General features: G+C 41.0%; 1 pseudogene; it reads left to right on the top strand.

The window, feature by feature from the left end:
• The first annotated feature begins 15,023 nt into the window (after positions 1 to 15,023).
• LOC109952832 (uncharacterized) overlaps positions 15,024 to 16,429 on the top strand; it is a 3,172-nt pseudogene continuing 1,766 nt past the window's right edge.

Raw genomic sequence — 16,429 nt, 5'->3', positions numbered from 1 at the left:
TTCTTTGCAGCCCTCAGTCATGAGTACCTTTGCTTGTTCAGGCCAGAGGAATCTGCAAGGTCCTCATTAGAGGAATACATTGACATTCACACATTTAAGAGTGCAATATGTCATCACTGGGCTTATGCTATCGTGTTGCAAATGGCTTTGATATTACAGTACAGTAAAGTGAAATGGCATGTTGACATTGTTGCATTTATCACCTTCAGACACCCCTGAGCACATGCTAGCTCATTATCTCACAACTTTTAGCAGCAATTAGTTAAAATGAGGAATGGTGACTGGGAGATCTAAGAAGCTGAAGGACAAATGAGGCAACTTTGTGCCCAATAATGTGATGAGTTCTTGGTGAAGGAAAATGACTGGCTAAAATTCAAAATGTCAAAAGTCCCTTAAAATATATTTTAGCCATCATGATAAGGAGGCTACTGGATGATGAGCAATCCTGATCATGCACAGTGACCAGATTTCCAAGTGTCCACCCAGACTCCCATCTCCTCTCTGTTCATATTCAATGGCTTCTGCTGCACCAAGGCTCACAAACAGACTTAACAGCAGGCTTCTATGCTTCTTACTATCCATTTTCCAGCATCCAGTCATGCTCTTCAAGCATCTTATCTTTTTCTTTTCTGCCAAAGCACTGTGGGAGCTGGGCATTGAGTGACTGTCCTTTGCTGGGAGATTACTGATGAGTTGCTAATGAAAGGCCTAATAAAATTAATTAAAAGGTGAGAATATTGATCCAAAGCGCTATTACCTCAGGTTCCGGGTTCAAGCCCCAGCCGACCCCATGATGCCTTTCTGTGTGGAGTCTGCATATTCTCCCTGTGCCTGCGTGGATTCTCCCCAAGTACTCTGGCTTCCTCCACAGTCCAAAGACATGCAGCTTAGGTTGATTGGTGACTAAATTTCCCATAGGAGTGAGTTTGGGTGTGAGTAGTTGTCTGTCTCTAAGTGTCAACCCTGTGACTGACTGGCAACCTGTCCAGGGTGGACCCCACCTCTCACCCAATATCAGCTGGGATTGGCTCCAGCTCCTGCACAATCCTCTACAGGATAAGTGGTATATATAATTTATGGATGGATATTGAGCCACTGAAGATCCACTGCAACAGGAACACTATTGGAAAACACATGCACTGCCAAGAGTTTGAAGAATGAGCGTGGAATATTCATCATATAGATTGCTCCATCTTTGGTCATGCTTGTTTTTCATTAATATGTTACTCTTTGTCTTCCCCCTCAATCTCAAATTTGAATGCAGTACATTACATGTAGCGTGCCACACATCAGTATCAAACTATAACACCCCATTGTGCCTCCCATTCGTTGACACTTATTCACAGTTTACAGTGATTTATGCTAATTTCATTCCTGCCTACCCCATAATTTGTTATGACCTTTAGTCCTCGCACTACATCTTCCCCTATTACTCACCCAACAGATAAAATGTCTACATATGCATGAACAGATCAACAGTATGGGTGGGGTATTATTGAGTGACACTGCAATGAGGAATCAAATTATGAAATGATCAAGGTTTCAAAATTCAATTGTACTTCCAAATGTTAAGATGAATAATTTGAGTGAATTTAATAGGTAGTGATGCTTTGTGACTTTTTTTTTTTTTTTTTTAGATATATCAATATAAAAATCACTTAAAATGGCATCCCTGCCCTTTTTCAAAGGCAGGGATACAATTTTAGAGACATAAAAGTGGTATCACTCATCAAAAATCAGAAAAATGTGAAGAAGGCTATTTTCCAGAAAGCTGAAATACATCCACAGCATTTAAAGTCAAGGTAAAGCAGAAATAAACATGTTACAAGTTTTTCACACCACAGAAAAATGTGTTGTTAACCACATACACAAATGTGAATGATTAAAAGTATTAACAGGTGTATTAAATCAGCTTTCAAAATCACAAAAAATATGGAGTATTATCTGCTCTGAAACGCTGGGGGGCATGTCAGGTGAAGGCACCATGAAACCAAGCCCAGTCACCTGTTGTCATCGTGGATAATGCATCCATGATGTCAGTAGTAATAGCTAACCAGAAAGTTAGTACACTAGAATTATAACTAACATTAGAGCCTTTAGCTCATTAGGGAGAATCAGGACTGATTCTTTTCAGTACACATCACCAGAGTTAAACTGTTTTTTAATGCTGTTTCACTACTGGGTGCTAACCTTGTTCCAGACCTCTGCATCACCACTCACTGCTCTGACTTGACTAGTGCAGCAGAAATAACTACGCATATGAAAATTAATATCCATCCTCTCTCCAGACACTTCCTCCAGCTCCTCCGGGGGAATGCTGAGGCGTTCCTAGGCCAGCCGAGAGACATAGTCCCTCCAGCGTGTCCTGTCATTATGACTATGACTAACTATAGGCAACAATGCATTTGTACCGAGTCAGAGAAGGCAAGTAATTCAAAGAGTAATTAATAATATATCCAAAAGTAGTCACTTTAAGCTTATGTGTGAAAAATCACCTTGAGTGAAGTGGCTTCAAAGCCAACTACAACATCAGGTGTGTTAATTTCCATTTCTCTCACATAGTTAGCAATTAAAGCTGCACTCCATATCCTCATTCTCGGCCACTGCCTTTGCCTGCAGTGTCATGCATCTGTGTATGAAATAAAGGGGGCAAGAGAGTATGAATAGCCTTGTATATTATTTCAGTAATGTTGCCCATGCCTGAAAACATTTCAGCGCCAGGGAAATGTAAATCTGAGTTGGCTGAATATAACACACACACCCACACAAAAGGGAAAAATAAAATAAAATACTCACCTCCCCTGTCCCCTCCAACACATAATGCATTAAAATGGAAAACAGCTCAGACCGAATGGGGGCCAAATATTTGTTTTTCTCTCCCCTGTTGTGTCCTCATTGCCAGTGATGAAATTTATAATCTCTGCCTCAGAGTCCAGTGCTGCTTTCTGAATCTATAATCGGCCATGGTTCCTCCAGCCTGGCCCTGGTCATGACTGGCTACAGGCCCACTTCCCTTTAACTCTGCTTCAGCAATACTCCATTTGCTCTCAACAACTGAAATCTACCTGTAGATTAGACTATATGTGTACAGTTGTTACAAGGACACATACAAACACAGTTAGGTACTGCATGCAGTCAGTTGGTGTATCACAGACATTCAACTCAATTTTGTTTGTATAGTGCCAGATCACAACAGTCGTCGTCTCAGAACACTGTACAAAGTAAGGTCTAGAGCTTACTATTATTATTATTATAGAGGAAAAACCCAACAAATCCCCCTTGAGCAAGCACGTGGTGACTGTGGGGAGGAAAAACTCCCTTAACGGAAGAAATCAACAGACTTCGGCTCTTGGTGGGCGGCCTTCTGCCTTGACAGGTTGTGGTGAGTGGATAGAGGGGAGAGAGAGAAGAAAAGAAAAGCAACAGCAAACAATCAAACACTGGGCAGGTTGATGCTGCTTTACCAGCAGTCACCTACATAACACCCACATGAAAAAGACTACTATATGAATACTTGTGACCAATTTATGCCCTTGGTTGCAACCATTTTTTCAAGACTGAACCAATTATCAGTCAGACACCTTGTGACAGTGTTTTTAGTTCAGCAGCATTCACACCCTGTCATAGCAAGGTTTTTAACCAATTAAAAAACAAATTAGTTATGACACTAGAAACACATATATTCATGTGAAAAAATTAATAATTGCATTAATAAATTTTAACTGTTGTTACTTGATAATTGGGGTATGAAAGTTCAAACTGTGCTCCTGTGTAGGTTTTTTGACTCAAAATGAACAAATAGCAATAACTAAAAAACATTGTTATTTAAAAAACAATAAATTACAGCTATCTAATCTCAGCAGTCAGGCCATGTCATAGACCTGTAAGGAGGTTCTCTGCTGTCCAGCTACTGTTATTCTGCTACTTCTACTGGCTCAGGGGGTATGTGTCCCTAACCGTAGGGTTGGAGGTTTGATCTCTGGCTTCTACCAAAATTGTGACCAAAATGAAATCATTCAAATTCAGTAGTATTAAATATATTTTTGCCAATGTGCAGAACCGAGCACTTAACTGAATACAAAGTTTTCTTCCCTGTGGTGATACTATAACTTGAATTCAAGTCATAATATCCTCCAGGCAGAGCTTCCTCTTAAACATATTAAACTCCTGCCTATTATGGTGGGATTCGGAGACCCTGACCCGTAACCATGGCCTCACAACTGTAACCTAAAACAAGACAGCACACACTGCAGAAGAAAGAAACAACCTGCAAAAAAGTACAATTTCTGGACATTTTGGTACTCTGGGTGGAACAGCCATGCCAGCGCCCTGTTGGGGCTGATTTTTCTGTTCAAATATTTTCAGGTAAATATAACAATTCTGTTATTCCTTATTTTTTTAAAAATATATTATTATTCAACTTTTGTTTTGTGTTGTCATAAACATTATCAATCTGTAGTAATTCTTTATTAATACCTTTACATTAACACTAGTCCCTGGTATATCTAATCATGCTGAGGATATGACATATACTGTAAGTAGTCACATGCTTTTCTGTACTGAGCAGCAGCAAAGCATCCAAAATGTATTTTAATTAATTTGTTTCCTTTATTATACAGCTTAGAATAGACAAGCTTATAATAGACACATTAAATTTGTATCAGATTTAGCAAATCTGACCTCTTACTTGCATCATTCACTGATGCTGCTGTCTTATAATAATAATAATAATAATCACTTTTATTTGACCAAGTATATTACACACACACACAATGAATTTGTTTCCGGTACAGAACCGAGGCAGCCATCTGTGGCGCCAACTCACACCAATGGCTCTAACCATCGGGGGCAACTTGAGGGTTCAGTGTCTTGCCCAAGGACACTTCAACACGTGGACTGCAGGCACTGAGATTCGAACCTTCAACCCTCTGGTTGGGAGACGACTGCTCTACCCACTGCACCACTGTCGCCTTGCCTTCAACTGCTGCCCGACCCACTATGCACCAGCCCCGTACGGATCCTCCTACAGGTGGTGGGCCCACGGGAGAACGTCCCCACATCACTCATTTGGGCTAAGCTCTTGCCACGGAGCCCAGCCACCAGGCGCTCACATTCGAACCCTAACCCCGAACCTGGCTCCAGGGTGGAGCCCCAGTTGTGCCATACCGGGCGACCTTGATTTTAATCTTTTCATAAGGGGGTCTTGAACCGCTCTTAGTCTGACCCGTCACCCAGGACCTGTTTGCCTTGAGAGACCCTACCAGGGACATATAGCCCCCGACAACATAGCTCCTAGGATCACTCGGGTACTCAAACCCCTCCACCACAATAAGGTGGCAGTTCAAGGAGGGGATTAAAAGACCCAACGGCTTAAACTACTTCAGTCTGTGTGTACTGAATTTATATACACAAAATACATGAGTTTCACTATTTGAGTTGAATTACTGAAATAAATGGACTTTTCCACGCTATTCTAATTTATTGAGATGCACCTGTATGTTAGCTGTGTATCTGTGTTATTGTGCTTTTATTTTTGTTTTTGGGCTGATCTTAATTACTCTAGTTTAGTCATATATTGTGATTCTATTCTAGGTACTTTGGTCAGGTTGAATGTTTTTAAAGTACTATATACACAAATTTGATTTGATTTGATACTGCAAGGCAAAGCAATGTTAACAATTATATTGTTTGTATTTGTTCTACTGTAGGACTACAATTAGGAACGGCCCCCCCAGTCAATTGAAAGAATTGGCAGACTACAGGATTACCGTGTATACCATAAGGGCATGATAAGTGTTTTTTCTCTAACCATTGATCAATGTTAATCTCTCTTTACTGTTTCCACCGGTGAGACAAAGGAGACGTTCCTCCATTAGCAGCTGATATCCTGAAAATTATACCTGCTTTTTGCGCTCTGTTACTGGCAAGAATGCCCACAGTGGCAGGGCAGCTGTGCCCTGGTGCAGCTGCTGATGCCCTTCACATGCCTCCTTGAGAGAAGACAAGGAGGTAGGAAAAGGCTCTTATCTGCATCCCACCACAATCGCAGGACCAGGAGAGAAGGCAGGGCCCAGAGGAACGGCTAATAACAGAGTGTACATAGATGAAATTGGTGTATGAGTTCAAAGTTAAAAATTGAATAGAAACAGGGTTTGAATCTTTTCTTTCCCAGTGGTTCACAGTAAATGAAGATGTAGATTAGATTGCTATTGCAGGACATGTTATGAACAATTGATACTCGGGTTAATTAGGATGAACGATTTATGCTTTGATAATTAGGATGATGTTGATTAATTTTCCATTTTTCGGTCATTTGCCTTATTTGTTTCTTTCCATTTTTTAGTGATTGTTTTGCATTTACCTATTGCTTTGCATTGTATTTTTCCATTTTTTATGAGGATTGCTTTACTTGTATCTTTCCATTTTTCTGTTATTCATTCTGCTTATTTCTTTCAGTTGTTGGTGAAATGAATAATGCTTCCTGATGTAGTTGCAATGACAATCTGCCTGCATGTGGCCGCTGACATGTGCACTGTGCTGCCGGAGGTGTCTGTCCACCCCTCCAAATTATTGAACTCAGGTTTCCCACTCACCTCCATAGCTACGAGTGCATGCAGTCAACCACCCGGGCATGCACCCAGCTTCTACAGACAGTTGTGAAAGGATCAGTCGCTCTCAGGAACTCAACAAACTCCAGCTTGGTGTCATGATGGGATGCCACTGGCGCAGTGGGTCTAGTCCTGACACTTAATGTGAACTGCAGAATGGCCCTACCCCAGGACACGGACAGCTCCCTGAAAGGGGACTCCATGGTTGAACTGCCACATCCACACCAACACCACTGAGTACGATGCAGGGCATTGGCTCATGAGGTGAAATTGCCTCTCAGGAACTGTGCTTGGTCTCTTAGATCCAGTGAAAAGGACTCTTGAGGCTTCAACATACCAAGACATTTGAACAGCCTCCCACTCCTGGACTCCATGGACAATCTCCACAGAGGAGTGGAAGCTGTTTTAACTGCAGAGATGGGCCAGCACCAATGTAATGGTCTTATACTTGTATAGCGCCTTTCTATGCTTTTACAGCACACTCAAAGCGCTTTCACACATTATTCAGCCATTCACCCATTCGCACTCCCAAGCACTCACGCATTCAGACACCGGTGACATCACCGGGAACAACTGGGGGTTTAGTGTCTTGCTCAAAGACACCTCGACATGTTGACTGGACAAGCCGGGAATTGAACCGCTAATCCTCCGGTTAGGAAACGACCCGCTCTACCTCCTGAGCCACAGCCACCCAATGTGGACCCTATGGGTCAAGAATCGGCTGTGACTCATGCTCCTTTGCATGAGAAGGCAGGTGGACAGATGCTTTTGGTAGCACAGTGTTGTATGTTAGGAGTGAAGACATGTTTACATTACATTGAGATTCCAAAAGGGAGCTTTATGCTCCCTCTGGTTGGGTGACTGATTTGTCTCTAACATTCAGGTCAGTCCTCCAGTACAGTTTGTCAGCGAAGCTGTAAATACGGGTCCCAGAAAGAACCAAGAAGCAGAGGAACCAGGGAGGAGAGACAAGAAGTAGGCCTCGGCGCTCTCCGCAGCCCGTGGAGGGGGTGTCAGCAAGGCTGTAAATACGGACCTCAAAGAGCACCGAGATACAGAGAAGGCAGAGGAGAAAGAGGAAGTTCCAGGGGAGGTTGGAGAGGACAAACGAATTATTATTAAAATGCTGTGCCAGAATGCTTAGAAAAGCTAAGCTTTTAATAAGTAAAGATTGTCATAAAATGATTTATGTGTGTTTTGTTTGAAATAATCATTAGTGAATGTGTTAAATAAAACATGAAACGGTTGTATTGAAAGGATGGGGAAAAGTGATTTTACATTTAACAGAGTGAAAAGTACAGAATCACACAAGAGGAAGTAGAGACACATCCCTAAAATGAGGAACTGCAAGAGTGTGTGTATGTGACACAGAGCAGAGACACACACTATACTGAGGAAGTAACAAAAATGTTTAAGCACAAAAGTAAAGATTTGACTGATAATTGTTTGATCAGTGTCTAATCAGTGATAATCCATGTTTAGTCAAAGTAAAATATTCAAAATATAAAAATGTATGTTTTATATTAAGGCATTGACAGTTTTGTGTGAAATCAGTGTGTAATTCTGGTTGTTCTGTTAAAAAGCAATGATGGAATTTTGATATTTCAGTCAGATGTGAGTTCCTTGTATTTTTGTTATGTATTCAGATGTTTTAGTTTTCTAGAAAAGAGGAAGTAGAATCCAAGACTGGATCACAGTGGGGCGGAGGCTGGTTACGGGCAGTGGGCTTGGACTGACAGTAAAAAACCTGCAATACTTCAGAACAATATGATTTTGCATGCCAAATAAGGTATCAACTGCAAACTGCGGCATCTGGTTGGATGAGAGGACAAAAATCACTGACCAGAACCTTATAAAAACCGAGGCAAAAAGAGGAACGGAGAGTCCTTGCACAGCTGTGGCCGGAGACTCTGTCCGGTTGACCATCTCACTTCCAGAAGACCGAGGACTGCAGAGAGGCAGTCCAGGGAAAGGGCACCCTTCTGGGGGTGCTCCCCCGCAGGCACCAGCCTGTGGGAGTGAGAAGCATGCCATAGTGGGAGAGATGAAGAAATGAAGAATTTTAACAAAAAGCCACAATTCACCTGGCCAGGTGGGGAAAGGATATCTTGAAAAGAAGACAGCTTTAGACATTTTCATGTCTTTTATGCTTTCCTGAGTCATACAAGATTTGACCAAGAAAAACATTGTTTATCTGAATTTGTCCTATTTCTCTCTTCGAGAGTTCTGAGGATTGAACCGAATGGGCTCTGATATTTTTGTTTATAAATTCCTTTCCCTTGTGAATGCTTGAATCATGGCAAAAAGGAAAAAAGAGGAACAAGCATTGCCCCAATCGGCCACCACCCCACCTAGAGCCAGCTAAGGATCGGTGACGTGAGACCTTTGACTTTTATTCAGATCAAGAGCCTAGCTCAACCATAATGATTTTAATCAGTATGATCATTTTAAATTTATGTTTAGAATTAGTAGTTGTTGATTTATTTAGATTGGAAGCCGATTATTGATGATTTTAAGGTTTATATTTTATTGCTTGTTGCTTTGCTGTAGCTCTGTTAAGCCTCTATATAAAACTCCTGAAAAGGTTTAATATTCTCTGTGGTTATTGAGTCAAGTTTGATGTTATTGACATTCCTATGATTTTGGTGACTTAACACTTTTAAGTGGTAATAGTTAAGACACACATTTCTCAGTGTTTGGTTACCCAATTCCCAGTGAGTGTGATTAATGTAGAAAGAAATTCTTGATAAAATGATATAGTGCTATGTTATGTATTTGCAAAACTGTTCAAATAATTGTTTAATCTGTTTGACCTTTGGAAAGACTTGACCTGTGCCCATGAAATGCTTTGTGCAGAGAGACTCAGAGCAACAGGAAGTCATGCAGATACATACTGAGATGACTAAACTGTCTGCACGAGAATAGTGTGTGGGTGTAAAGTCTGATTGTCTTGACTTCAGATTATCAACATTTATCAACATTATATGAAATTCTAGGATTGACATTATAATCTGCATTAGCAAATATATTTACATGATTATTTTAGTATCATATGCATTATAATAGTATCATATGCCTTATAATGTAATATACTTTTGTGTTAACCATTTCATTTGCAGTAAAGAGTGTAGGAGACATGTGTAAGGCTGCAAGAGTAGACAGGAAACCACAGAACAGGAAGTAGACCACGGTTGCATAGCAATGCTGGCGCTCTTCCTAAATCTGCAGACAACTAACTGTTTATAAAGATGTATGTAGGAGGTGCTTCCTCTAAAACTGTCTATTGAAAGGTTAGGATAGGATTGTACTGAGAATGTCACTGATCAAAATCTGCCTGGCGACAAGATCACCAAATGAGGGGTCAGAACGAGGTCAAGAAACCAACCAAGGAACGAGGATGAAGGACAACGCGGATGATGTCAGATCATATGCATGACTCTTATTATAAATTCTCTATGCAGAGGAAACTCGTTTTTCCGGCCTCCTGCAGCAGCTATGCACTATACTTCTGTGTGATAGGGCTTCAGAAAGAGACGGAATCCAGAGCACTGTATTGCTTTTCTTGAATATTTTTCCTTAAATATTGTTTATAATAAATATCTTAAAAGACAGATTTGTCTTTGAGCATTCTTCATCAAAGAACACGCAGGACTGGTTGAGTCCAGCATTACCTAAGTCTTAGTGAGTGTGTGAGGTTGCATAACAGTTCACAGGGTTGACAGAAGGCCCAGATTGAACTGCTAAAATGATTTTTAGACAGATACATCAGAAAATGGTTTATCTTGAGTGTTTGATTTCACAATCAACAGTATTAATAGTATGCCAACAGTGTGTCAGAAAGTTAAAACAGGCAGTGGCAACCCAGCGATGTTATCAAGCTGCCTGGCTGCGGATACCTCACAGTGACAACACAAGCAGCACTTTTCTGATTGGCTTGTTGCTCGGGTGTTATGCCATACAAAACCAGCTGGCTGTACGAAGGGAGGCAGTGTTTAGAAAGTTATATCAGGAAAAGATTTCATCTAAAATATCCAGTTCTTTACTTGTTACATACTACACACTATTCTTTAAATATCCTATCCTTAATAACATCTTAGGTCAACTAAATACTGTGCAAAACAAATATGGTCTTAAGTGTCCAGTGACACAGCTTTCATTGGTTATTTCAGACTAAATTTAACACTTCCTCAAAGAGCCAGAGTATCCTGGCTTATAAAAGTTTCTCAGTGTGGTAACATCTGAGGGTTAAGGGGGTAGCTGCCACAATAACTGCAGGTTGCTATTATTTGGGAGGTTTGAGGTCTTATCCTGGATTAATAGTATGAAAGAGGGAGGTCTGCAGGGAACTCTGTTCGCAGGTTCACGGTAGTCAATTACTGAGTGAATATCTCTGTCATATAACCTCAAGCAGTGTTTGGAGCTTTAATATGTTTCAATAATGCCACCTTAGTGTGAGAGGTAAGCTTTATTCCTATGTCCAGGGGTTGCATATTGTGGCCTTCAAATAAGTTTATAATTCTCCACAGTTTTTTGGATTGACATGATAAAATCATGTCAAAAGGAGGAATTGTAAGATTCGAGTCTTATAGACTCTAGTTATGTTATCAGCTTTAGTTACTTCTCATATCTTTAGTTCCCTTTAGTTACTTTTCACAGCTTTAGTTCCCTTTAGTTACCTTTCATAACTTTATTTTCCCTGTTTATACATATTGATGATTGTCCAGAACTACTGAGTTTGCTTACTTTTAATATATTTAATTTCCTTGCTTATATATCTTACACTTGTAATGAAGCAGAATCTGCTTACTTTCTGTATCTTCTGTTGAGACTGCATGGCTGCATCTCCTGGGGACCGGACAGCCTATTTCCATTTTAACAGAGACATGTTGGTCTGTTTTGCATTCACACCTCAACCCACTTAGCATATCCCAAGCTCTGCTTTGTCTTGGAGTGTCCTGCAGAGCCAGGGGGCCCACAACCTGAGATGACCACCTGGCCAGTTTAGCATACTTATTAGCATCACACACACAGGGGGCCTGCAACTCAGGCCACCCATTGTTCAGTGCTCTTGATTAAGAGCAAGCTGCCACCTGAGACATACACACAAACACATACCTAGATTTTACCACATTCCAAAAAGGAAGTGTGAGCTCTGGCTCACACCAAATGACCAATAGGATCACAGACTATTGAAAGTTGCACCCCTGTCCAGGGCGGAGAAGCCCGAGAATATAAAATGTATTGTAAAAATTTACTTCGGGGTTCAGAGAATGGAATTCTTGCGGGAGCTCTATCTCTCTGATCCCAGCGCTGTATGACACCTGACACACTAAATCACTTTGTGTCTTCAGTCCCTAAACATCTTCTAAGTACTGTACTGTGAAAAGAAACAGCAGCATCACACTGTAATACCCCAGTTCTTTTATTGGACAGATCTGAGTAAGGAAGGAGTCTGTCTTTCTTCATTTTAGTGCTGATTTATTTAAACCACAAGCAAAGTTACAAAACACAACTTGGGTGGCTCCTTCCTGCAGACATCCACAGGCAGGCTGCTGGAAAAAAGAGCCCTGGAAGCACAGAGCCTAATACATTTATAAGGTGTGGGCTAACCCCTTACATAAAAAGATTACAAAACATCACAAGATGGAGACAGTCCAATGTCTCCATCTCTTATCTTGTGCTGCACATGCTTCAAGCACTAGTCATAACAAAATGAAGAATTTTGATGTGTCTGTGTTGTCATGTGATGCGTAACTAAAACATTCATTCAGACATAATATTCTAACACAAGATTTAATACAAGAAAACAATTGGTGTCATGGTTCACTTTTCAGAATCAACATTCTGTCTTTAACCTTGAAACAAAGCAGACTTTAAGGCTTGCTAAATTGCATTACTAACACATTTGATTCAACACATTGTCTAATAATTTTCTGACTGATTTATTCATATCTAACAACACCATAGTAAACGCTTTACTGTCCCAACTTGTTTGGAATGTGTTGCAGCATCAGAACTGAAGTGAGTGTTTACTTTGAACAAAGAATAAATTTGATGAGGTGTCATCAAATAATGTGTAGCTGTATTGTTTTCACTTTAATACAAGACTCCTGTATTACAAATGACTATTTTCAGATTTATTTTTACCATACCATCCCAACTTTTTCTGATTTGGGGTTGTATTCCAGGCTGACATATCTGTGCACATTAAAAAAACAGTAAGGGGAGGGGCTGATTAAACAGTTCAGCTGTTAAACCAGATGTGACAACCCATTCAGTCTCAAAGCCACAGTAAAGCAAGCATTTAACAATTAAAGGCCATCCTAAGTTTGTCTGTCTGAATCCTGTAGGAGTAACCTTAGTTTTCAGCAAGCTGTGAGTGAATGTGATGAGCCAGTTCCTGTTTCAGTGAGATGTTCAAAAGTATTCATGTTTAACAGCTTAAAGAAAAATTATAGCTAATTTAACATTAATCTTACTTTAGTACTTTTGGCAATCATTTCTATCACACATTATAGCAAAGCACCCATCACTGTAATTACTGAGATCTGGGAACACAGCAATATCACCACAATCAAGTCTGACAGAGCAGAAACCATGAGGGATCAGACTATCAGACAGGTTGTTAACAAGTCAGCCGTTTCAGCAGATTATCTACAGCACTTGATTTTGTGGTAAAAACTAAAAAGAAGCATAGCTGGAATGTTGTTAATCATCCTTCATTGTACAGAAAAAGCATGATTATGGCAAGTGCAAAGTGATTATAAATTATGTATGTTTACAACATACAGCTGGGTAATTATTCACCTTAACGTTTGGCCAGCTTGTTTAAAAATTGCCTAATTGTCTAGCTGCTCATTTTTCTCCACCTATCAGACTTAACTAACTTACATGTAATTAAATAGCATAGTGATATGACCAAAAATAAAACAAAAATTAAAAATGTACCTAATTGTATAATAAGGGAAATTTTCCTTATTGCAAACACCACAAGTACTCCAACCGAAACATCAAAATTCACTGGACCTCATTCATCAATATCTTCAAAAGTTTTTTTCTTAAATTTGTTCTTGAAAAAGGTCCTAAGAAAACACATGTATGTGCAGATGTACGTACGGTATGTGTACATGCTGTATATTGTGGATACCATATAGTATTGTATAGTATTACAATCCTAGTAGGACAGTGAAGAAGGGTAGAAAGGTAATTAGCATGTAATGTTGTCTTTAGATATTTCATAGCACCATAACAACCTGTTGTCTTGTTGCTTTTCTTTTCTTTTTTCTCTCCTCTATCCACCCACCCCAACCAGTCAAGGCAGAAGACCGCCCACTATGGTCTGCTGGAGGTTTCTTCCGTTAATGGGAATTTTTCTTCCCTGCTGTCACCAAGTGCTGCTCAAGGGGGGTTTGTTGGGTTTTGCTTATAATGTATTAAAACCTGAGGTGTATACAATAATTGAAGGTAAAGTTATAATAGAGGATGAATTCTTGCATTTCCTCTCTGTTAAACTAAGGACCTTAAGTCAGGATGAGACTGTCTTGTTGGCAGTCAACACCTCTGACACTGAGTAGATTGAGGCTTCGAAGAAAATGCTTTTCGAAGTCTGTGTCACTACCCAGCGTAACGTCTTGTATAAGGGAGTGCATAAAGACGTTAACAACGTTGAGGCTTGTGAAGTTGATGACATATAATCCAGAGCTATGGCCTGAGAGTACATTTGTGAGGTGTTATTTTGAACCACGTAAATTTGCTGATGGTACCCATGCTGCTCACTCTACCCGAGCAATGCCCTCTCCTGGAGCAGATGCTAGCTCTAGCTAATCGTTATGGATCTTAAAGTAATCTCATATAACTGTCATGGCCTACGATTAGGTCATAATGTGGAGGATAAAGTTTGCCACTGTGGTTGAAGAGCTGCTGGAACAATGTGACATTATGTTTACAAGACACTGCACTTTTGCTAATGTTACTACACTCTTGCTGCTAACATGCTGCTGACCTGATTAGGTCCCATACATCCCTTTTTATTTGTTCATATTTTTATATTGACTTATACAATTCTGTGTTATGTAAATAATATGTCTGTCTTTTAAGCCGAGAGCTGCCGGAATAAATTTCATTGTGCTATGCCATTGTGCTATAAAGATTCTTGATTCTTGTCTGTGCAGATTCTCAGTCATCCAAGTCATAGTAAGCTGAAAAACTTAGAAAAAATCAACTGGACTAGCTTTCTAGGTCAAAGATGTTTCACCTCTCATCCAAGAGGCTCTTGGACCAAACAGGAGGCTGATGGCCCAAACAGAACTAGGAAGGAGACTCTCCACTAAGGTTACCAGAGAAATCTTTCAGGAGATCTCAAGTTTCATGGAAAAGGCACAACTTACCTAACATAACAAGAGCAAGGCTCACCAAATGGTTAAATTCCACAGACTGCAGAATGGACAGCCAGCCTCAGATGTCCTTGGTTGGAGGAGAAAGGAGGAGCACAACCCACAACCATTGCACAATGACAAATGGGTCAAAAATCTCTCAGACAAAGAACTCACGGACACAGAAAAAGAGATATTAGCCAAGGGATTGAATTTTGTGGTCACACCCAAACAAATCCCTGTGGTAGACGTCATCATGGCCAAAGAGACAGTCATTAGGAACAACAAGCTGGCCGAGACAGAGGTGGAAGAACTGCGGATGAGGGGCACAGCCGCTTTGGCCAGTGCCAAGCTCCCACCCCTGAACCTTACCCCCGAGGAAAGGAGGGCTTTAGCTGCACTAGAGGAGGATGAAACCATCACAATCCTTCTAGCAGGCAAAGGCAGGTGTACAGTGGCTTGTGAAAGTATTCGGCCCCCTTGAACTTTGCGACCTTTTGCCACAATTTATGGCCTACTCAAAATACACAAGGAAGGAGCCCCACTCAGACCCATTGTCAGCAGCATCAACTCTGTGACTTACAACATAGCCAAGCACGTGGCCACCATCCTGGCTCCTTTGGTGGGAAACACACAGCACCACATAATAAACTCCCAGGACTTCACAAGGAAAGTCCAACAACTGCAGCTGGACCAGGACAAGACCAAGGTGTCATATGATGTCACATCCTTGTTCACTTGTATCCCCACCACAGAGGTTGTCAGGGTGGTAAAAAGGAGACTGCTGAAGGATGACATGCTAAACAACAGGACTAACCTCACTGCAGACCATGTATGCACTCTGCCGGAACTCTGTTTAAACACTACCTACTTCCAGTTTAGGGGGCACTTCTATAGGCAGAAACATGGCTGTGTGATGGGCTTCCCAGTGTCTCCTATAGTTGCCAACCTGTACATGGAAGAAATTGAGGAGAAAGCCCTGTCTTCCTTCACTGGTACCGCTCCCAGCCAATGGTTCCGCTACTTGGACGACACATGGGTTAAAATCAGAACCCAGGAGGTAGAGGCTTTCACCAAGAATATCAGCTAGGTGGATATCAACGTCAAGTTCGCTCGTGAGGATGCCAGAGATGACTGTCTGGCCTTTTTGGATTGTGCAATCCACTTGGGAGGGGACAGAAGCCTGAAGGTAGATGTATATTGGAAACCTACACACACGGACCAATACCTGCTTTTTGACTCACACCATCCACTTCAACACAAACTGGGAGTCATCAGAACAGGGCAGAGGAAGTGCCCACAACTGCAGAAGGGGCCAAGAAGGAGAAACTACACATCCAGAACTCCCTTAAGGCTTGTGGATACCCCAAGTGGGCCTTCACCAAAACAAGGAAGAGGCCCAACACCAACAGGGAGAAACCAGAAACAAGAGAGGACAACACTGTCATC

This window comes from Monopterus albus, unplaced genomic scaffold, assembly GCF_001952655.1.
Source record: "Monopterus albus unplaced genomic scaffold, M_albus_1.0 scaffold503.1, whole genome shotgun sequence".
Taxonomy (NCBI): domain Eukaryota; kingdom Metazoa; phylum Chordata; class Actinopteri; order Synbranchiformes; family Synbranchidae; genus Monopterus; species Monopterus albus.
This window is presented reverse-complemented; position numbering and strand designations above follow the sequence as displayed.